General features: G+C 46.9%; 1 protein-coding gene across 15 annotated transcripts in view; it reads left to right on the top strand.

Moving 5' to 3' along the window:
* The window catches only part of PCBP3 (poly(rC) binding protein 3), a 342,071-nt gene that overhangs the window by 15,798 nt on the left and 302,162 nt on the right, over positions 1 to 24,111 (top strand). For 5 of the 15 annotated variants that reach the window (XM_029068534.2, XM_029068527.2, XM_029068521.2 and 2 more), the window contains exon 1: positions 1,658 to 1,760. The exons of 2 other annotated variants lie outside the window; for them this stretch is intronic. The gene's annotated coding sequence lies outside the window, so the exon portion shown is untranslated. Of the gene's footprint in view, positions 1 to 1,653; positions 1,761 to 24,111 lie in introns of those variants that run through there. 8 more of the 15 variants (XM_029068535.2, XM_029068522.2, XM_029068524.2 and 5 more) reach the window with 5 other exon arrangements.

The raw sequence follows: 24,111 nt of genomic DNA, 5'->3' as shown, positions 1-24,111 counted from the left end.
AGAAGACTTCAAATAAAGCATAGTCCATTTTTTTTTTTTAATTGTACAATGAGGAAGTATGGTCCCCTGAAACCCCTGCTTGTGCCAACATTGAGGCCCAAGTTAAGCCAGAAAATCAATCGGTGATATTTGTGAAAGACTTAGTGTGTGCAAAGCACAGTATTAAGCTTTTGGGAGATTGCAGTAATAATGATAGTAGAATTTGTTAGTAAGTAGACATAAAGTAGGCCTAGAGTAAGTAGACGTGATCCCTACCCTCAAGAAGTTTACCATCTAGCAGGAGAAAGTGGCATTAAACTAAATTACAGATGGGGAAGTAACAAATTATACGGCGATGTAAATAAATGGGTGAGGTGAGTATCTAAGGGCTTTGAAGGTATGGACTCAGGGGTGTAGGAAATGCAATCGTGATGGAAAATAAGGTGGGAAGAAATGGTATTGTGCCTACCAACTCTATTGTATTGTACGCTCCCGGATGCTCGGTACGTTACTCTGCACCCAGTAAGAGATCAGTAAATATCATTGATCGATATGATTTCAGTAGGGCTTTAAAGAATGGGTAGAGTTCTGCTCTTTCAGATACTTATGAAGAACAAGCTTCAGGCACGGGGGAGGACTGAGCAAGGGATTAATAGGAAGGGAGATGAGATTGAGGCTGAAAACCTGAGCTGATGGAGATAAGAGTAAAGACTAAAATTGGGTTGATAATTTTCCTTTCGATGAGAAGCAGCATGGCCTAGTGGTTAGAGCACATGCCTGGCGGTCAGAAGGACCTGGGTTCTAGTCCCGGCTCCGCCACTCATCTGCCGTGCGACCTCGGGCAAGTCACTTCACTTCTCTGTGCCTTAAGTCACCTCATCTGTAAAATGGGAATTAAGATGGTGCGTCTCATGTGGGACAGGGACTGCTTCTAACCTGACAACTTTCTACCTACCCCAGCGCTTAATTCAGTGTCTGGCACATAGTAAGCACTTAGCAGATACCATTAAACTGGTTCATCCTGAATTTTCCGTGGCGAGAGGTCTGGGCGTGGGATTCTGAGTCTAGCTAGCAAAACTAGCATTTCAACAGGCACCGTGTCTCCCACCGGACCAGATTGGGTGGCCGAGATGATAGCGGCGAGGAGCAGCTTGGCCTCGAGGAAAGAGCATAAGCCTGGGAGTCAGATGACCTGGATTCTAATCCCAGCTCTGCCAGTCGCCTGCCGTGTAACCTTGGGCAAGTCACTTAACTTCTCGGTGCCTCAGTTTGCTCATCGGAAAATGATGAGGATTAACTCCTCCTCCCTCCAATTTAGACCGTGAGCCCCACGTGGAAGAGGGACGGTGTCCAACCTGAGAAGCCCGTGTCTCCCCCAGCTCTAAGAACGGTGCTTGGTAAACACTTAGCAAATACTGTTAAAGAAAGGTGAGAGGGGAAGGGTGTTTTGATCCTAGCTGAAAACCCCGATGCTCCTCCTGTTTAGTAACCAAGGCAACACTGGAGATGATTATGACATCATAGAAAGAAGAGGTCAAAACCAAGTCAAGCAAGCATAAAGCATATTGTTGAGAAACCAGGCTTCATTAGTTTGAGTGCCTTCCCATAGAACAACTGAGGTTGTTTATCATTATTTCAAATTAAAAAAGGAAACCCAAGGTGGTGATACTTCATAAGAAATGAAATTTATAAACGCCGCACTGTGTGACCCGTGGTGCTTTATAAAATTGCATAATAATTAATATCCTGCACTGACGATGTGAGTTTTCAGCAGATTTCAGGTACATAATATAAGGTTATTATATGAACCCTGTCTCTAGACCGTGTTACTGATGTTTTCTGTAAGCCCCTTTCGATTAAGCTGTCACCGGATGTCCCAGGATCTATTAATCATTTTATTAGTTAAACGGTTAATAACGTAATAGGTTATTTTTGCTCACTGAAGAATTGTCCCCATGAGGCGACCAGACTTCCTGTGGTGTGTGCAAAGAGGGCAAAGGGCATCTGTGAGAGTTTCTCAGCATTTCGTCGTCATTTCATAATCGTATGTATTGAACACTTACTGTGTGCGGAGCACTACGGTAAGCACTTGGGAGAGTACATTATTCTGAAGTTGGTGGTTATGTTCCCTGCCCACAGTGAGGTTCCAGAAAGGTTAATGTTTTAAACCTAATATAGCTCATTTTTTTCTTTTATTGAGCCCAAGGAGAGCCTGATTACTTGCTTCTGGAGAATGATCTGAGGTCATCTGTGGTAGAACAAAGTTACGTCAAGTTTCTCTGCCAATTTGTCGTGCTTCATCCTTCCCCGTCTCTTGTGGGTTAAGGATGAATTAGGATGAGGGAGAGGCAGAGTGGAAAGCCTGTTACCGGGTGACATAGAATGTAAATTCCTTAAGATAGCGAATTGGTCTGATTCTTCCTTCACCTCCCCAGAACACTGACTGTTACTGCTCTGAACAAAGTAGAGATCGGATAAATATTGCTTTTCATGGAAAATTAAGAAGTCATTCACACAGATGGTATTGAGCGCTTACTATACTGTACTAAGCATTGAGATAGATAAAAGATAGATGGGACACAGCCCATTTCCCACACGGGGCTCACAGTCCAATCCCCATTTTACAGATGAGGTAACAGGGATACAGAGAAACGAAGTGACTTTGCTCAAGGTCACACAGCCGACACGTGGCAGGGCGGAATCAGAACCCTGGTCCTTCAGACTCCTGGGTCCCGGCTCTATCCGCTAGGCACCCTGCATATCATTAGGTGGAAAATCAGGAAAAAAATCACAACGGCAAATACTGAAGACGAGGTTTGGAGGTATTATTTCAAGCCACCGAGGTTCAAGATTATCAGGGCCAAGTCGTTCATCTGACTAGCACGGGCCGCACACCACGCGTCTCGGCCGTGGGGCCTCCTGAGAGCTTTTCTTGGGGAAAAGGAGGGGGAATAGGGTTTACTGAAAAATAACGCCAAAATTAAGATTACGATGATCGCTTAGTATTTAACGATTCCCTCTCCCCTTGGAGGCCAGTAATAATGATAATGGTATTTGTTAAGCACTTACTATTTGCCAAGCGCTGTTCTAAGCACTGGGGTAGATTCAAGCTGATCAGTTTGGACACAGTCCCCGTCCCACAGGGGCCGATAGTCTTTATCCCTATTTTACAGATGAGGTGATGGAGGCACAGAGGAGTGAAATGACTTGCCCCTGCCTATAAGCGGTGGAGCCGGGGTTAGAAGCCAGGACCTTCTGACTTACAGACCCCTGCTCTATCCACTCGGCCGCGCCGCTTGCGAAGCAGATTCTAAAGCGGAACTGCTTCTGCGGTTCCTGAAGCGGTGGGTCGGTGTGCGGTGATGCCGAGGAGCCTTCTGGAAAGTCCAACTGGAGCCCGGTTCACCCCTGGAGAAGGAGTAGGGGGCTCCAGCACAGATTCAGTGGTGTACACTTCCCCCTCTAGACCATAAGCTTTCTGTGGGCAGGGAATGTGTCTGTTATAATACTCTCCCAAACATTTAGTACGCTGCTCAGCACACGCAGTAGGCGCTCAATAGATACGATCGACTGATTTCTAGACTCCGCCCCCCCGGGCCAGCCCTCAGTGTGTATTTGGGTCAATCGCACCAGATTGATTTGGTGTGTGCTGATCATATTTATTGAGTGCTCATCTGTGTGCAGAGTACTCAGTGCAGTGCTTGGACGAGTACGGTAGAACAGAGTCGGAAGAGGCGTTCACTGCCTACAGGGAGCTTACGGTCTGCAGTTCTGGAGCTTTTCCGACCTGTGTCAAGATTCAACATTTGAGCATCATTTCCAAAGCCTTTCCACCCCACCCTGCCTTTTGCACATTCCGTGAGATAGTGGTGCTCTTAGCCCAGCCCCCTTCTTGGCCCGGAACCGATACGTGGACCACAGGAAAGGGGAAGAGGAGGTGGAAATGGGAAGGAGGACGTTCTGAACTCTACTGAGCTCTTGGGAGAGTACAATACAACAGAATTTGCAGACACGTTCCCGGCCCATAACCATCTTTCAGTCTAGAGTACATTGCCTAGTATGCAGTGAGCACTTAAATGCCATTCGAAACCCAAAAAAGTCTTTTCTGAACCCTTGTCGTAGCAATTGTCGAAAACCGATAGTCTTGAGCCACAGTGGCTTTCATTCATTCATTCAATCGTATTTTTTGAGTGTTTACTGTGTGCAGAGCACTGTACTAAACACTTGGAATGTACAATTTGGCAACAAATAGAGATAATCCCTACCCAACGGGCTCACGGTCTAGAACGGGGGAATCAGACAACAAAACAAAGCAAGTGGACAGGCATCAATAGCATCAGTGTAAGTAAATAGAATTATAGATATATGCCCATTAATAAAATAAATGGAATAATAAATATGTACATATATCCACAAGTGCTGTGGGGCTGGGAGGGGGTAGAGCAGAGGGAGGGAGTAGGTGTGATGGGGAGGGAAGGTGGAGCAGAGGAAAAGGGGGGCTCAGTCTGGGAAGGCCTCCTGGAAGGCTTTGAAGGGGGAAATCTGCTAGTTTGGTGGATATGAGGAGGGAGGGCGTTCCAGGCCAGAGGTAGGACGTGGGCCAGGGGTCGACGGTGGGACGGCCGAGAAGGAGGCACAGGGAGGAGTTTAACGGCAGGGGAGAGGAAGGGGCGGGCTGGGATGTAGAAGGAGAGAAGGAAGGTAAGGTAGGAGGGGGCAAAGTGATGGAGAGCTTTGAAGCTAATAGTGAGGAGTTGAAATAACACCTGTAAACCTCAACTTCAGGGTTTTCCGTTGTGATATTTTCCCAATTTTTCTTCCTAATTAAATGCAGCATGGCCTAAAGGATGGGGATCATCTCCCAAATACCGCGAAATTGAATCAATCAGTGGTATTTATTGAGCGCTTGGGAGATTGCAGCATAACGGAGTTGGTACATATGTTCCCTGCCCACAGTAAACTTGGGACAACCCATGCCTATCCTACGTGCCCACTGACCCAGCTGGGTTTTATTTCTAAAATGGTAATTATTTTTACCATTATTACTCTTCTTATTTCTCAGTGGCCAAGGCTGGGCTAGTGGTGGCGAATCTGACCTAGGGGCATGGATATTTCTAATTTGGTGTGTGCTGATGATAGACCCTCTGGTCCCTCGCCTCTGGCCTTAGCGACCTTGCCACTTCCAAAGTCACATCTGTGACACAGATGCCCGAAGTGGGTTTCCGAGTCCTTTAGGAAACCCGCTGCACTGAATGGAATTCTTCCAGATAGCTGCAGCCAATCTCAATCTAGGGATGCTGACCTTGGAGCCTCAAGAGAGGAATAATTTAAGTAGAAATAATGCATCGAGATTTCGTGGCCAGTCAGGTGGAGATTTCTGAAGGAAAGGGCCTTTAATGCTAGCGCTGTGGGTCATTCTTGTCCATTTTTGACAGTTCTCATCACAAGACTTCAGAAAAGACTCTTTTTTAAAAAAATGACATTTAAGGCTTACTATGTGCTACGCACTGTACCGAGCACTGGGGTAGATACAAGATAATCAGGTGGGACACATTTCATTCCCACGTGGGCCTTACGGTCTTAATCCCCATTTTACAGATGAGGTAGCTGAGGCACAGAGAAGTGAAGTGACTCGCCTGAGGTAGTAAAAATAATAATAATAAAAATGTTGGTGTTTATTAAGCGCTTACTATGTGCCAAGCACTGTTCTAAGCGCTGGGATAGATACAGGGTAATCAGGTTGTCCCACGGGGGGCTCACAGCCTTCATCCCCATTTTACAGATGAGGGAACTGAGGCACAGAGAAGCAAAGTGACTTGCCCAACATCACACAGCTGACAAGCGGCGGAGCCGGGATTAGAACCCGCGACCTCTGACTCCCAAGCCCGGACTTGTTCCCCTAAGCCACGCTGCTTCTCTAACGCAGGTAACAGGTAACACGGCAGGCGAGCGGCAGAGCTGGGATTAGAACCCAAGTCCTCCGACTCCCAGACCTGTGGTCTTGCCACTAGGCCACGCTGCTTCTGGTAGTTGTCTTACTCAGATTTGACCGACCATTTTACCTTTACCCTAATTTCTGACGTTCCTCTACTGTGGAATCAGAACTATAATAATAATAATAATGTCGGTATTCGTTAAGCTCTTACTGTGTACTTACTGTCTCCCCCGATTAGACTGTTAAGCCCGTCAAAGGGCAGGGACCGTCTCTATCTGTTGCCGATTTGTACATTCCAAGCGCTTAGTACGGTGCTCTGCACGTAGTAGGCGCTTAATAAATACTAGTGAATGTGCAGAGCACCGTTCTAAGCGCTGGGGGAGACACAGGGTCATCAGGTGGTCCCACGTGAAGCTCAGAGTCTTCACCCCCGTTTTCCAGATGAGGTCACTGAGGCCCAGAGAAGCGAAGCGACTTGCCCACGGTCCCACAGCTGCCAAGTGGCAGAGCCGGGATTCGAACCCACGACCTCTGACTCCCGAGCCCGGGCTCTTTCCACCGAGCCACGCTTCTGTATCGCCATCTACTCGCGTGGGTAACGAAGCAGTTACGGCGGGTTCGCGGAGTACTCCACCGGGCGTTGGGGCGACTACGGATTCGTTTAAGACACGAGAAGAGTCTCGTAAGCTCAGTGGGGGAAGGCAGGCACGGAGAACACTGAAGAATATAATCAGAAGGGAATTTAAGTAGTCACGTGTGAGAGGTAGGCAGGGACGGTGCCTGGCACTTTGGCCACTTCAGACGAGAACCGTCCCACTAGATCGGAAGCTCCTCGAAGGCAAGGATGGCGTCTCCCCGCCTCTATTGCGCTGTATTCTTCCCAGGCACGGTGTAATAATAATGTAATAACAATAATAATGATAATAATGGAAGCAGCGTGGTTCAGTGGAAAGATCCCGGGCTTGGGAGTCAGAGGTCATGGGTTCAGATGCCGGCTCTGCCACTGGTCTGCTGTGTGACTGTGGGCGAGTCACTTTACTTCTCTGGGCCTCAGTTCCCTCATCTGTAAAATGGGGATGAAGGCCTCACGTGGAGCAACCTGATTACTCTGTATCTACCCCAGCGCTGAGAACAGTGCTCGGCACATAGTAAGCGCTTAACAGATACCGACATTATTATTATCATAATCGTGATGCTTGTTAAGTGCCAAGCAGTGTTCTAAGCGCTGGTGATCCCTGTACTACCGGGAATACTCTGGGAGCTGTAGGAGTTCACGCATATTGTGAACTCATTATGGGCAGGGAGTGTGTCCGTTTGTCGTTGAATTGTCCTCTGCCAGGCGCTTAGTGTAGGGTTTTGCACACAGTAAGCACTCAGTAAATATGAATGAATATTGCGATCCCTAAAGAACAATGAAGTAGCATGGCCTTGCGGAAAGAATGGTCAGTCGTATTTATTGAGCGGTTACTGTGTTCAGGGCACTGTACTAAGCTCTTGGGAGAGTATACTGTGATGATGATGATGATGGCATTTGTTAAGCGCTTACTATGTGCAAAGCACTGTTCTAAGCACTGGGAAGGATACAAGGTGATCAGGTTGTCCCACATGGGGCTCACTGTCTTAATCCGCATTTTGCAGATGAGATAACTGAGGCACAGAGAAGTGAAGTGACTTGCCCAAAGTCACACAGCTGACAAGTGGCGGAGCCGGGATTCGAACCCATGACCTCTGAATCCCAAGCCCGGGCTCTTTCCACTGAGCCGCGCTGCTTACTATATCAATAAACAGACACATTTCCTGCCCACAGTGTGCTCCCAGTCTAGAGGACTCGGAAGAGTGCAACAGATTTGGTAGACATGCTCCCTAACGTAACCCTGGGACTCAGAGGATCTGGGTTCTAATCCTGGCTCCATCACATGCCTACTGCGTGACCTTGGGCAAGTCCCTTAACCTCTCCGTACCTCAGTTGCATCAGCTGTAAATTGGGGGTTAAGACTGTGAGCCCCTTCTAGGGCAGGGACTCTGTCCACCCTGATTGTCTTGCGTCTACGCCAGCGCTTAGTACGGTGCCTGACACGTGGGAAGCGCTTAACAGATACCACAACGATAATAATAGTGAAAACACAAAGTACATTTTTCACTGTTACCATCCATAAGGAGAATGTTTCCAGCTGGGTATTGGCTACAGAGAAGCAGCGTGGCTCAGTGGAAAGAGCCCGGGCTTGGGGGTCAGGGGTCATGGGTTCGCATCCCGGATCTGCCACTTGTCAGCTGTGTGACTGTGGACAAGTCACTTGACTTTTATGTGCCTCAGTTACCTCATCTGGAAAATGGGGATGAAGACTGTGAACCTCACGGGGGACAACCTGATTACCCTGTATTCCCCCCCCCCCAGTGCTTAGAACAGTCCTCTGCACATAGCGCTTAAGTACCAACATCGTTATTATTATTATTATTGCTTTCGGTGGCGGGCAGATAGGGTTCGGCAGCCTTTTAATCTCTCCCAACTAACCTTCATTTACTTGGTTAATAAAATTTTCCTACGTCCGTTGGGTGCATTTGCGTCGGTTTAGAGTGCTGAGGCAGGTGACATTTGTGAGGCGACTGGTCTTTAAATAGCACTCTTTCTAAAAACAGAATAATCTGTTGTTCGGTCTCATGGTGGAGTGGCAGTTTGGAGATGAATGCAAATGGATGATACGGCATCAAAGGGGAAAAGAAACGGATCTTCCCAAAGATGATATTTTAAAAAATGTATTTCTGGCCAAGCTACCTGGATATGCAGGAGGACACGTTTTGGGTTGAATCCCGAATGTCTTGTTTGGGTGCGTTGGCGTGGACGCGAACTGGGACAAAAATCAAAGTCGTCCTTTGTTCTTGATGATGGGAACCTTAGTCATTTGTTTTCTGAGTCAGCTTAATGTGTAACGTTTGCACCACGATCCTCTGAGGGAGGGCCAGAAAGCGAGCCTGCCTGCCGGCACATCAGCAGTGAACTTAGCTCTTTTTGACTCCCAAAATACAGCAAAGACAAAAAGAGCTACATTAGAACTGACGCCCTTCTCCGCGGGCCTGGGATCTCTGCCTGACTTGCCCTTCCCCGTCCTGTATATCGAGTGCCCTTGGACTCGAAAATCTCGCCTCCTCCCCGAAAGCTTCAAAAGGAGACCTCTTCCCTTGTCGGGCCTTGGTCTCGAACAGGCAACCTTGCACTGTCCCAACACAAAGACAAGGCACAATCCAGCAGCAAGGTAACGTAAACACATTCAGTTCTGCTAGAACGCAGATGTTCCTTACACATTTTGGTTAGGAAGCCAATGCTGATGCTCAACTAACGATGGCCCACCTCCGTGAAGGTGATTCCCAAATCTCCATCTCCAGCTCTGACCTCTCTCCTCTACAGTCTCACAGTTCCTCCTGCCTTCAGGTATGGCTTCGCTTGGATCTCCCGCTGACACCTCAAATTTAGCATGTCCAAATCTGAACTCCTCACCTTCCACTTTCCACTGATTTTCCCATCGCTGGAGAAAGCGCCACCGTCCTGCCTCCTATCTCTCCCATGCGTCACTCTGCTCCCTGGCTCGCCGTTCTACACAAACGTCGGGTCTATGTTTCGGCCTCCTCGAGAACCTCCGACGGTTGCCCATCCACCTCTGCCTCAAACAGAAACTCTCCATTGGCTCTGAGGCACTCGATCACCTTGCTGCTCTCTCACTGACCCTGCCTGTACACTTCACTCCTCTGATGCCAACTTACACGCGACCTGCCTCTGGACTGGAACGCCCTCCCCCTTCCCATCTGCCAGAAAATCACCCTCCCCACCTTCAAAGTCTTATTTGAAGGCCCGTCTCCTCCAAGAGGCCTTCCCCGACTAAGCCCTCGTTTCCTCTTCTCCCATTCATTTCTGCGTCACCCTGATCTGCTCCCTTCATTCACCCCTCCCTCGGTCCCCTGGGGCTTATGTACCTAACCGTAATTTATTTATATTAATGTAGGTTTCCCTCTCTCGACTGTAGGCTCACTGAAGGCCGGAAATGTGTCTACCAGATCTGGTACGTTATATTAAACTCTCCAGAGCACTTAATGCAGGGCTCTGCTCTGCACACAGTGATCGCTCAGTATATATGATGGATTGATTAGGTATCGATCTGGGGTAAGTGCACATTAATTAGGTCAGATACAGTCCCCGTATGAGGCTCGCAGTCTGAGTAGCAATTAGTAGCAGTCCCATTTTACAGTCGAGGAAACGGAGGCGCAGAGAAGTTAAGTGACTTACCCAAGATCACACAGCAAGAGATTGGCAGAGCCGGGATTAGAAGCCAGGCCTTTCTGCCCCCCCCCCAGGCCCGTGCTGTCTTCCCCAGGCTGGCCGCGCTGCTCGCCAAGCCCAGCAGTGTCTCGGCACGTGCCGGACTTCCCGGGAGTTCCAGGAGAGCCACCGCGGATGTTGGCTGGGCAGAATGTTTGCCACAGAGCCAGCTGACGGCCAGAGGGGAATCGGAATCTGAAGATGTGACTTCCCGCTATTTAATCGGGAGCGCTGCCTACCTGCCCGGGCCCAAACCGCCAAATCGTAACCTCGCTCGCAGCCCTTTTCGGTGGCTCGACGTTCTCGTCTTCGGTGAGTCATCACTCCCTGACTGCAGTTGTCTATCACCGAGGGGCAGCGTTGCTCTTCTGCTGGAGAAGGTCAGCCGGGACCCTCCGAAACGGTGGACAAAGGGGGCTTCGGGAGTGGGGATGGCTCGCCGGCAGGTTGGGTGCCAGGTGTCCAGAGTCCTCGGGTGGGAGAGGAGGGAGGGGTGTGGTCCAAATGGAACGCGCCTTCCGAGCATGTGGAAATCCACTGCTGTGCCGGCCCCAAACGCAGACCTGGAAGTCCAGGCAGTTCGGGATCCCATTTAGAGATTCGTGTGTAGATTCTGCAACCCCTCCTGTGCTTCGGAGCTGGGGAAGGGGTGATGAACTGTTTGTCCAGGCCTCTGGGGGGGAGAGAGAGAGAGAGAGACCCCTGTGATTCCTTCGTGATTTAGTTTCAGGGACAGGTCTGGTAGGTAGCAACTCTGATTCCTGAGTTGAAAGTGGTACTTCTTTTTCGCGTCATCTCCGGAGGCCTCCGTCTCATCTGAGGGAAGCAAATAGTGAAAATCACGATTCTCCATTGATTTTTGGTTTTTTTAATTTGTTTATACTCTCTGCTTACCTGCACTGCCACATCAGCGCCTTACCCCGTCCCGCCCTTTGTTCTCTACTGCTCTCTTCTCGTCTCCCATTTCTTCTCTCTCCCCATTCTTTGATGCTCCTTCTGTTCACCACATCCCTGTCCTCTTGACTCGCCACCACCCCAGAGCGGTTATCCCCAGCATTGTAGCCCGTCATCTCACTCCCTTCTGACCCGTTCCCCAACCCCACTGTCCCTTTTCCCACCTCCCAACCCCTTCTAAATGCAGCCTATTGCCACATCTGACTACACTGCATCATGAGCAGTTTTCCCTTCACCCTCATCCTCTTCCTTAATCCAGTCATTCCTCCTTCTTGCCATCACTGATATATGCTAGTTCCAGACATATCATTTCTGCTACCACTCTCGCCTCACCTTCTCCCGCTGCGGCCAGTTTGGAGGGAAAAGGGGGAGGAGTTGGTCTGCTTCTTGGCCCCCCATTTTGTTATGGTATTCGTTAAGCACTTACTACGGGCCAGGCACTGTTCTCAGCGCTGGGGTAGATATGAGCTAATCAGTTCGGACACAGTCCACGTCCCACATGGGGCTCACCGTCTCGATCCCCGTTTTACAGGTGAAGGAACTGAGGCACAGAGAAGTTGAGTAACTCATCCAAGATCGTACAGCAGACGGAGCTGGAATTAGAACCCAGGTCCTTCTGACATCCAGGTCTACGCTGTGTCCACTAGGCCAGACTGCTTCTCGATGCTTTTTGTGCTCCATCCCGCCCCCTTCATCCCTTACTTCTTCTTCCTTTGAATCTTCCGTCGTACTTTGATTACTTGCTCCGGTCATCTACTAACCCTCTCTAATTTTCTGAGTGACTCTGATGCCTTTCTCATTTTCCTTCTGACTTTCTCCTTCCTTACTCCGATCCCTGGGGACTTCAGCATCCACGAGGATGGCTCCGCCCCACCTCACGTCCTCATCGGTTTGGACAAAAGCAGGATCTTATCATCACTGTACCATTTCTAACCTCACCAACTTTGAAATCCCACAACTCCTAGCCTTTCTTTCTTTCCACCCCTTCCTGGATTTGAGCAACGTGGCGAAGGTTGAACCGACAGAATTTGGTGACAGATCGGTTATGTGGGCTGACAGAGAGAGATGCGTCGAGGATAATGCCAAGGTTGCGGACTTGTGAGACGGGGAGGATGCTCTACCTAACTTTTCCCATCCTCTCGTCCTCTTTACCTCTCAGGCCCGCTACCTTAGCATTATGCTTCACTCCTCTCTCTCTCTTTCAACCCCCGTAATTCAATCTGTCACCAAATCTCGTTGGTTCTTCCTTCACAACATCTCCATCCAAACAGCCACCGTGTTGGTCCAGGCACTTGTCATATCTTAACTTGATGACTACAGAAGCCTTTCCGTAGACCCCTTTGCTTCTCATCTCTCATTCATTCAATAGTATTTATTGAGCGCTTACTATGTGCAGAGCACTGTACTAAGCGCTCGGAATGTACAAATCGGCAACAGATAGAGGCAGTCCCTGCCCATTGACGGGCTTACAGTCTAATCTCTCCCCTCCCCAGCCCATACTTTGCTCTGCTGCCCCTGTCATATTTCTAAAACGTCATTCTGCACGCATCTCCCCACTCCTCAGAAACCTCCAGTGGTGGTTCATTCCTCTCTACATCGAACAAAAGTTCTTGATATTGGCTTCAGGACATTCAGTCGGCTCTCTCAGCTGTTTAGCCTCGTTTCCCTCCCGCTAACCCCCAGTTTGCATGCTTTACTTTTCTCAATCCTACCTACTCACTGTACCTCGATCTCATCTCTCTCACTGCTGACCCCTTTGCTCACGCCCTCCCTTCTACTTTTCCCTTCACAACTCACAGATCGCTGTTCCCCGTATTCACGGGACCCAGTTGAAATTAAATCTCCTCTCCGATTAATCCCTCCTCCTTCCCACTCCACCGCATCTGCACCTCCTAAGCACTCACTCCCTCTCAGATGACCCCTGTACATTTATGTACATATCTTTAAATACTTTTTTTGTCTCTGAATTACATATATGTAATTTATTTTAGTTTCTGTCTCCCCCGCTAGATTGTGATTTCCTACAGGGCAGGGATCATGTCGGCTACCTCCACTGTATTCTCCCAGAGTGCACAGTACAGTGCTCTGCAAAGAGTACATGTTCCACAAATGCTATTGATTAATTCATATGAAACCGTATCATGAAAAGGGCCTCTTAGGAAGAGGCTATTTTGAAGATGATGAATGGAGCATATCTGCACATCTACCTCCGCGCTCCAAATAATACGTATTAAGGTTACAGCAAACAACAAAATGGCACTTTGGATAGAAAACACTGATTAAATCGGGGCTTCCTGGCCAGTGGTTTGAATCATGATTTAAATTGGATTTGATTGAAATCAAATCCAGCCAGCTCCCTTCCTCCCCCTCCATCCAAAAGGGACATTAACTGATACAGACACGAAGAAGACGCCTGCCAGACAATCCATTGAAGGATTGCAAGGGGCACAGACTGGGTGTTTTTCCTGTAAGAACTCGGGGGGAGGGGGGAGCTTTTACCTCTGCTTGAGCCCATCCCATGTGTATTTTCAAGGATGCCAAAAGACACATCCTTGGTTTAGCAAAAGACACTGGCAAGGGAGTTTTCAAGCCCTGCTCTGCACTGCCCTCATTAAGCAGCTTTTTGAAGACTCCGTGCCCCCACCCTAGACAAAGTTCTGGTCTCCGACCAATGTTATTTAAACACATTTCTTCTCCGCCCTCCTCCATTTAGATCTCTTAACTAGCTTTAGATTGGTGTGTTACTTGTTCCATAAAAAAAATCGGGGAGAAAAGTTGGAAAGCCTGGAACTCTGCCATGGTTTAGTATGCCCCATAAAAAGCCATGGACCCCAACCATACTTGCTTTCCAAATAGCTGAAAAATCAGGGTCCCATGAACTGTTTCTGCTTTATTTTGGACCTTCTTGGCAAATGCCTTCTCTTGTGAGAGATTCCTTTTTGACCAAAAGCTTCCTTAGGGCAAAAGAAGCAACGTGGCCTAGTGGAAAGAGCACGGGCCTGGGAGTCAGAGGACCTGGGTTCTAACCCCAGCTCCACCACTTGCCCGCTGTGTAACCTTGGGTAAGTCACTTAACTTCTCTCAGTTTCCTCAGCCTCTAAGTGGGGATTCAACACCCGTTCTCCCTCCTACTTAGAACGTGAGCCCCATGGGGGACCTGATTATCTTGTATCGACCCCAATGCTTAGTACAGTGCTTGGCACATAGCAAGCACTTACATACCACTATTATTATTATTATTATTGTTAGCATAAAGATCATCTCATCTCGGTGTGGACTCCCTGCATAACCTGTGAGTCAGGTTCCTTAATATGTAATATGACTCTGGATTCAACCTTATCAAGCAATGGAAATTAAGGCATTGAGGCTAACTATCACGCAGCGAATAAGGCAGAAATTGGATGACTGTCTCCTTATCCCGGTGTAGCATATTATCCTCCAGAGCGTGTTGCGTGCGGTGTTTCTCCCCAGCTCTGATCCAACCTAAATGTCAGTCATATTTGAGCGCTTACTATGTGCACAGCACTGTACTAAGCACTCGGGAGAGTACAATATAACAGAACCACTCTTTGCACGCAGTGAGCTTACAGTCGAGAGCGGGAGATGGACGTTAACATGAATAAATAAAATAACAGATCTGTACATAAGTGCTGTGGGGCTGGGAAGGGGAGATGAATAAAGGGAGCGAGTCAAGGCAACGCAGAATGGAGCGAGAGAAGAGGAAGGAAGGGCTTAGTCGGGGAAGGCCTCTTGGAGGAGATGGGCCTTCAGTAAGGCTTCGAAGGTGGGGAGAGTCATTGTCGGATATGAAGAGGGTGGGCGTTCCAGGCCAGAGGCGGGACGTGGGTAAGCGGTCACTGGCGAGATAGGCGAGATGGAGGCACAGTAAGAAGGTTGGCATTAGAGGAGTGAAAGGTGTGGGCTGAATTGTAGTAGGAGAGTAGCGAGGTGAGGAAGGAAGGGACAAAGCGATGGAGTACTTTAAAGGCGATGGTAAGGAGTTTCTGTTTGATGTGGAGTTGGATGGGCAACCACTGGAGGTTCTTGAGGAAGGGGGAAACGGTCTGAAAGTTTCAGTTGTAGTTTCAATAAAGTAAATATCCATTATGATAGAGAAAACAGAAAAATAATTATTTAGGCAGTATGTGTTGAATCTTAGTATTCTTCTGCGATTAATGATTTATTTAGCTATGCTACATAGTTCAGATCTCCCTTTGCAACCACTATCGCAATGTATTTTTAGTCTTTTTGTTCTATGGGAATTCAGTAGTTAACATAGTAGTTAAAAGTAATAAATTTCTTTTATTTTCCTTGAAAAGTTGGAATTTTCCAGAGTGGTGTATTTGTCACTGAAGCAAATGAAAATATGTCTGGCTTAGAGCTAGCAAGTAGCTGCTTTTCCCTGATGTGTCCCTGTTTTCCCAGGAGGGCACTGGGGAGATTTTACATTTAACCGAGTTTTGTTTTTATTTTTCGCGAGGGAAAAGATTGTTTTCTTAACATAGTAAAATCACCTTTTCACCTATTATTTGGAGGGTTTTTTTTTGACTAATCTTGTTGTGGGAGGGGAATGTGTCCGTTATATTGTGGCATTGTACTCTCCTAAGCCCCTTAATACAGTGCTCTGCACACAGTAAGTGCTCAGTAAATACGATGATTGTTTGAAGCTTCAAACCAAGGCCCATAGAAATCCTACTGTTTACTGCATTTACTGCAAATTACATTTATGATTTTCGTTGCATAGATAATATGGCTGTAACAGTCCGATGCTAAGAAGCAAAAATGCACCTGGAATTTATTAGCAGAATAATAAAATAAGGGATCATAAGGAATCCTCCAAGAGTACAGCTACTTTTATGGGATGAAGTTGACTCTTCTGAGGAGGAGAGCTTCGGGTGATTGACAAAATCAGTGTGCATCAGACAATTCCATTTAATAATAATGATAATGTTGGTATTTGTTAAGCGCTTACTATGTGCAAAGCACTGTTCTAAGCACTGGGGGGGGGGATATAAGGTGATCAGGCTGTCCCACGTGGAGCTCAAAGTCTTCATCCCCATTTTAGAGATGAGGTAACTGAGGCCCAGAGCCATTGCATGTCTCAAAAGATCGGGCCTTACCGTACTGTTGCATCTGTTTCCATGGTGCCTGGTGCTGTTTTCATTTTTCCCTCTTAGTGTTAAGATTTCTCGACGTTCTGCGCCAAGACAGTAACCCCATTTCTAAGGGTTTTTATGCCAAGCTGACCTGCCTTTTGCTTGTTTCCCACCTGTCCCTGGCCATATATGCCACATTGCTTGAGGTTTGGCTGCATTTGATTTTTAAAGTGGTTCTTCTATCTTACCCGCTTCTGTGGAGACAGTTGATCTGTAAGGTTTGGGGACTGCAAACACTGGGACAGAGCATAGCCTAGTGGCTAGAGCACAGGCCCGGGAGTCAGAAAGATCTGGGTTCTAATACTGTCTCTGCCACTCGTTTGCTGGGTCACCTTGGGCAAGTCGCTTAATTTCTCTGTGCCACAGTTCCCTCATTTGTAAAATGGGGCTTAATGCTTTGAACCCCATGTGGGACGTGGACTGTGTCCAACCTGATTAGCTTGTATCTACCCCTGTGCGTCATGCAGTGCCTGGCGCGTAGTAATCAGGACGGTAAAGGGAATAAAGGACCGGTAAAAGGAGGACAGAATGGGGCAGTTTATGGAAAGAGCAAAGGAACAAAGGGGGATCACCTCTGGGATAAAATAGATTGTGAACCAAGAAAGGTCAGGGTGATGTGTTTAGGGTCTAAACCAAAATTACAGAAGAGTCGACGAGTATCGTCGTGAACCATTGAGGGCAGCAGGTACGGTGAAGCGGAAGGCCCCTTTCCTGGACCATCAGATACGATTCTCCAAGCACAGAGGTCACATCAGCTCTCGTGGCTCAGGGGAGAGAGCCCGGGCTTGGGAGTCAGAGGTCATGGGTTTGAATCCCGGCTCTGCCACTTGTCAGCTCTGTGGCTGTGGGCAAGTCATTTAACTTCTCTGTGCCTCAGTTACCTCATGTGGAAAATGAGGATTAAGACTGTGAGCCTCACGTAGGACAACCTGATGACCCTGTATCTACCCCAGCGCTTAGAACAGTGCTCTGCACATAGTAAGCGCTTAACAAATACCAACATTATCATCAGCTGAACCGATAGTGATCTTTGGAAGAACGGAGCAGAGTCTACCCAGAGAGGAGTAATGAAGAATGGCATAGTGGATAGAGCAGGGGCCTGGGAGTCAGAAGGCCGTGTGGGTTGTAATCCTGGCTCCATCACTTATCGGCTGGGTGGCCCTGGGCAAGTCATTTCACTTCTCTGTGTCTCAATAACCTCACCTGTAAAGTAGGGATTAAGACTGTGAGCCCCTTGAGGGACAGGGACTGTGTCCAACCCAATTTGCTTGTATCCACCCTGGGCTTAGAATAGCACCTAACCAATAGTAAACCATAATTATTATCGGTAATACTATTGTTATTATTTCTGTGGTACTGAAGTGCTTACTGTTTGCCAAGTACAGTACTAAGCTGCCGGATAGATACAACACAATCAGGTTGGATATGTGGGACGTGGACTCTGTCCAACCTGATTACCTTGTGTCGACCCCAGTACTTAGAGTAGTGCTTGGCACATAGTAAGTGCTTAAAAAGTACTATTATTATTAAAAACCATGTGAAAGTTGTCCTCCTTTGCATCCACCCACAGATGACACCCAGGTATACCCATCTGCATTCATAACTGTACCTCTCGTAATAAATTATCGACTGCGCTTCCATAAGTTTACCCAAGTCCTTCATGATTTGGCTGAAGTTTTCTTCTCGTCAGCTTCCTTTGCTGCATCCATCTGTCAGTCAATCAATGGTATTTATTGAGTGTTCACTGTGTGCGGAGCACTATGCTTAGGTGCATGTGCTGGGCTTACTGATTTCTGCCCTTGGAATTCCTACCTAGACCATTAACCACTGATCGCGGTAACCCTGTGATAGATCTAAGGAGACTGTGTTGTTAAAGAGACTTCGGCATGGAAAAACAGGTAGGTCAGTCGGCATTATTTTTTGAGCCTCTTCTATGTATGGACCACTATAGAAAAGCGCTCTGGAGAGTACGGTAGAGTTAGAAGACATAATCCCTGCTCTTTGAAAGGAGGAAGTGGAGGAAACAGCCAGAAGGTGATTTACAGAAGGGAAGAATAGAAAGGCAGAACGGATCTGTAGATGAGTAAGGGCTTAAATGGGGTAGGTAAGTCAGTATTTACATAATCGCTCTGGGTGTGCAAGTGTGTAACTGGATGAGGAATGCCAGAGTGGCATATGATCTCAGGAGAAGAAATATTAATTGGGAAAGCCTCCTGGAAGTGATGTCATCTCAGAAGGGCTTTGAAGATAGGGCGAGCTTTGGACCAGGCAGATTTGAAGGGGAAGAGAGTTTCAGACAGGAGGAAGGACCAGATCAAGGGGTCGAAGATGGGAGAGATGCAAACGAGGCACAGTGCGTAGCTTATTCATTCATTCATTCATTCATTCATTCATTCAATAGTATTTATTGAGCACTTACTATGTGCAGAGCACTGTACTAAGCGCTTGGAATGGACAATTCGGCAACAGAGAGAGACGATCCCTGCCCATTGACGGGCTTACGGTCCAATCGGGGGAGACAGACGGACCAAACAAGACAACTTAATCAGGATAAATAGAATCGAGGGGATGGACACCTCGTTAACAAAATAAACAGGGTAATAAAAATATATACAAATGAGCAAATGAGCTTATAGAATTACACTGTGTTCTAGCCAATCTATGGTATGAGGGCTCGATGTGTACAGACGATTGTACTAAGCACTTGGAAGAATACAGTACAGTAGAGTCGGTAGACGTGTTCCTTGCCCACAAGCATCTTAAAATCTAGAGAGAGTTGTGTGGTCAGAAGAACATTCCCTAATTTCCTAGCAGTGCTCTACGCCAAAATCTTCTGAAACCACACGTTATATTAGAACTCAGTGTACCAGTCCTTCAAGCAAAGACTTAATCTTTACTTGCCAGTCATCAACAAGAATGATCAGCTTGAGAAGAGCGAAAAGCGCGCTTTTAGGTGGGGTGGTAGAAAAGAGTGGGCAACTATGAAGGAGAGAGAGAGAGAGAGAGAGAGAGGGTATATGGAGTGCCTTGAAACCACAGGTCAGGAGTTTCTGCTTGCTGTGGAATGAAGAGAATAACCACTGAGGACTTTTTAGGTGTAATTTATTTATATTAATGTCCGTCTCCTCCTCTAGACGGTAAACTCAATGTGGGCAGGGAATTTCATTCATTCATTCAATAGTATTTATTGAGCGCTTACTATGTGCAGAGCACCGTACTAAGCGCTTGGAATGGACAATTCGGCAACAGATACAGTCCCTGCCCTCTGACGGGCTTACGGCCTAATCGGGGGAGACGGACAGACGAGAACAATAGCAATAAATAGAACCGAGGGGATGAACATCTCATTAAAACAATAGCAAATAAATAGAATCGAGGCTATGTACATTTCATGAACAAAATAAATAGGGTAATGTGTCTGTTCATTGTTATATTGTAATCTCCCAAGCGCTTAGTACAGGACCCTGCACACAGTGAGCACTCAGTAAATACAATCGAATGAAAGAATGAATGTCATTAGCCCCGGACATTTATTGCCAATTATGTGGAATGAATACGCTTCTTTCTGGAATTGGGTACCAAATGACAACTGTACTTAGATGGTACGTTTCCCCTCCCTTCTTGCGTAATCTATTAGAAATCAAGCTTCATCGCCTTAGGATCCTGCTTTCCTGAATTACTTTCCTCCCTGAGATTTATAACCCCATATCAGTGGCCGTCAGACTGTTTGAGGCAGTTTATGTGCTATTGAGCCTGTAAAGACACGTTCAGAAGGGCTCGGAAATCAGATTGCTTTCCCAAGTGAATATTTTAGTAAACCATTAGGGAGCTTGGAGGAGAATGACCTAGGAGTCGGTTCTTCAGGGTATGGTCCGAAATATTTGATCAGATGAAACAACCTGGAAAATTGCTATTTGTTGTGCTTATGGATTAGTTTAGTCAAGAACCGGTCCACTGTGCTCTCCATCCACTTGACATCTAGTATGTCAATAATGGCACATTTAGCCACGGTTACTGTCTTGCCTGAAATCCATCAAGCCTGCCTTACCGAGGGCAAGTTTTCTCATTTATTTATTTATTACTTCAATTTATTTTATCATTACTTTATTTACTTTATTACCAAGGGATTTCAGAGTGGACGTCTACCGTGGGAATGCCATCTGAAAATTTGACCAAAACAAATAGGATTGGCTTTGGTGGCGCCAAAGTATCTGGCAGGGTTTCTGCATTCTCCGGGAGCTGTTTTCGAGTCTGTTGCTGCTGTAGTGCTTCAGTTGAATGCCCTGCAAGATGCCTGCACAGAGAGGAAAGGCAGCAGGATGTATGTTTTTGAGGGATCTTGAAGGACAAGGATCCGCTCTTTAATTTTGGATGCTTTCCCAAATTCAGAGCTCTGCACGTGTGAACTCGATCCTGTTGGCGCTGATGGTGCCTGGTAGTCCCCTGAAGCTGTCTTTTCTCTTCAGTGTCTTTTAGAGTGAATATTTTGTATTCAATATTTTACACTAACACAGTTAATTAGTATAATCGGGGGGCCCAGATGGGCAGGAGTATTCTCCAGTTCCCTCAGTGCTCTAGACTCACTTCCAAGACCAAGCTAGATCAGAGAAACGGTGTGGCCTTTCAGACTGCGAGCCCGTCGTTGGGCAGGGATCGTCTCTATCTGTTGCCGAATTGTACCCTCCAAGCGCTTAGTACAGTGCTCTGCACAGTAAGCGCTCAATAAATATGAATGAGTGAATGAATGAATGAAAAAACGGGCCTGGACGTCAGAGGACCTGTGTTTTAATCCCAGCTCTGCCAATTGCTTGCTCTGTGTGACCTTGGGCACGTCACTTAACCTCTGTGCCTCAGTTTCCTGAACTGTAAAAAGGGGATTAAATACCTCCTCTCCCTCTTACTTAGACTGGGAGCCCTATGCGGGACAGGGACTGTGTCTGACTTAACTTGTACCTACCCCAGCACTTAGTTAGCATCTAAAAGATATCATAAGAAAAACACCTTGCTCTTGCTCCAATCACACCACTCACAATTTTAGCCCCTTAGCTCTCGCATGGGTCGATGTGCAGTTCCAGTGGTTGATGGGTGGGTTGTTGTTTTTTTTGATCCTGGTATTTATTGATAGGTATTCATTTGTGTTTGTGCCGGTGTTGACCAAACTGTAGTTCTTCATCACTTGCTGGGTGGCTTTATTGTATATTATGTCATCGCCATGGCATCAGGCTGGAGGGTGCCACTGACAAGCAGGTCCAGGGAGGGGAGGAGGTAATAATAATAATAATGATGTTGGTATTTGTTAAGCGCTTACTGTGTGCAGAGCACTGTTCTAAGCGCTGGGGTAGATACAGGGTAATCTGGTTGTCCCACATGAGGCTCACAGTTAATCCCCATTTTACAGATGAGGTAACTGAGGCACAGATAAGTTGTGACTTGCCTACAGTCACACAGCTGACAAGTGGCAGAGCCGGGACTCGAACCCAGGACCTCTGATTCCCAAGTCTGGGCTCTTTCCACTGAGCCACGCTGCTTCACATGGTTCCCCTTCAGCCCCGTCCCGGTCGACTCTTCCTCACGGCCGCTCATTCCCACTCCCTCTCCGAGCCCCTGCTAGCCGTCCCAGTTAAAGGATTTTTTGTTTTTTTGGGATGTGTGGCTCTCAGCCATATTATCCTCTTGGTTTCCAGCTCTTCAGTTCCTGAGGCTTGACCGGCCCTGGGATTGTGCCATCTCTCTCTCAATCGATCTGTACGTTCCTCTGAGGCAAAAGCTGTCTTCGGTTGTTTTGTTTTTTTTAGTCACTCTCCACAGCACTGGGTGTTGTGGTTGTTAACAAATGTTGTTGACGGGCGGTCACAGCCATCTTCTTAATTTGGTTTTGCCTTAAAGCCAGAGGTGAAAAATACTTCAGAGGAATATACGTAGTCTGGAAGGTGTTGTAGATATTGAAAGCCAAAGGTTCCTACGAATCCATTGTCCAAGGATTCTAAGCAATTTTGCCCGACCAATCGTCGACACAAATTTTCAAAATTTCTGGCTATCAAGGATTCCAAAAAATTGTAGCTTTATGCCTGTCCACTGCAGATGATCTAAAGCATAGCTGTTACCGCCTCGGCTATTAGATCAGTGTCACGTCGCAGTCGCTTTTATGTCTCTCTGATTGGCTTGTTGTCAGCAAACAGCTATGCGAGGTGTCAGTAAGTAGATGATGGCTTTGTGAGAACGGCAACTCTACTCCCAGATTAATTCCCTCGGATTATATCAGCGAGGCCAGCATTACCGATCACAACCGTACATTGCCTTAGGCGGGGAAATGCATCAGAAGTTGAGAACTGAAATAAAATCTCATCAATAAATGGTCTGCTTCTACTTAGAATTTCTTCCAAATCATTAGTATTTTTAGGTTATTTAAAAATAAAAATTAATTCTGAGTTTGCAGTACCTGCGGAGTGACCAGTGATAGGAAACAGTTTTTCTTGCTTTTATAGTTGCAGGAGGGCAATAGTTCCACTGGAAAAGAGGTCTCTATTTATTTTTTTTTATATCCCGTTCTTTCCTCTAGACTGTAAACTTGCTGCCAGTAGGAAACATGTCTACCGACTCTGTACTGTACTCTCCCAAGTGCTTAGTACAGTGCTCTGCATATAGTAAGATCTCAATAAATACCATGCTCTGACCGATTGATTTCCCATTTCAGATCGTACTAAACTATTTTTGGAATAAAATTTTGAGGCCCAAATATTCGGTACTGGGTTTTAGCTCAGAGGAAAACCAATTTGGGGAAACTCTTCCTTCGAATTCAATTCAAGGTTTATTTCGGCAGGTCTTTCTTTACAGGAAAATACTAAAAATATTAGTATTCTAAAAATATATATGATCGTGTAGTGCAGTGAGCTTAATCTGAGGTTCAAACGGTGAAAATCAATTAAGTTTTCCTATCAGACTGCAGTTCATCATTCGAATACCTTTCCACTTTTAAAGGGCAGACAGAAGGTTTAGACAAGTGTCACCTTCAGCATGCTGTAACAAAAGTTCAGTGGAGTGACCGGAGCCGGGATATGATTTATTTCTGTTTACGATTAGAGGCGTTCCCTCCCCACACCGTAGTACGATAAAAGCAGGAGCATTAAATCGGCGTCATTTTTGAGGCTCCAAAATGTCACACTTCAGCGACATACACAGGAAGTAGGTTTCATTTTGACTTTTGGAGCTGGGCCTTTCAAATCTCTCGACGCACAGGCGGAATTAAGATAGCCCTTTGTTGCATCTTAGGGAGCCCTTTAAAAAAAGGCAATCTCCGTTCTGCTCTGTTTGGGAAGATGTCGCCTGTGCTTGTAACTCCAAGTTCCTTCATCTTGGGGTTAAGGAAGCCTCGTCACCCATTTTTAACTGCTGAGAGAGAAAGTGGTTGAAAAAAGGTTTTGTGGGTCTGATTTTTATTTTATTTTATTGGTTCCCTGAGAAGTGGTACTACCGAGTCGTGGTCTAGCAGAGAGCATCTAGTTCTAGTTCTGTCACTCGCCTGCTAGGTGTCCTTAAACCAGCCCAATCCGAGGTCCTTGTCATATCACAGGCGGAATAGGGCTTTATGCCTTCTCCGTGGTCTTTATGCCTGTCGTCATCTCCAAAACCTCCTACCTGCCTTCAGTCTGTATTAGAGAAGCAGCGTGGCTCAGTGGAAAGAGCCCAGGCTTGGGAGTCAGAGGTCATGGGTTTGAATCCCAGCTCTGCCACTTGTCAGCTGTGTGACTGTGGGCAAATCATTTAACTTCTCTGTGCCT

This window comes from Ornithorhynchus anatinus, chromosome 7, assembly GCF_004115215.2.
Source record: "Ornithorhynchus anatinus isolate Pmale09 chromosome 7, mOrnAna1.pri.v4, whole genome shotgun sequence".
Taxonomy (NCBI): domain Eukaryota; kingdom Metazoa; phylum Chordata; class Mammalia; order Monotremata; family Ornithorhynchidae; genus Ornithorhynchus; species Ornithorhynchus anatinus.
This window is presented reverse-complemented; position numbering and strand designations above follow the sequence as displayed.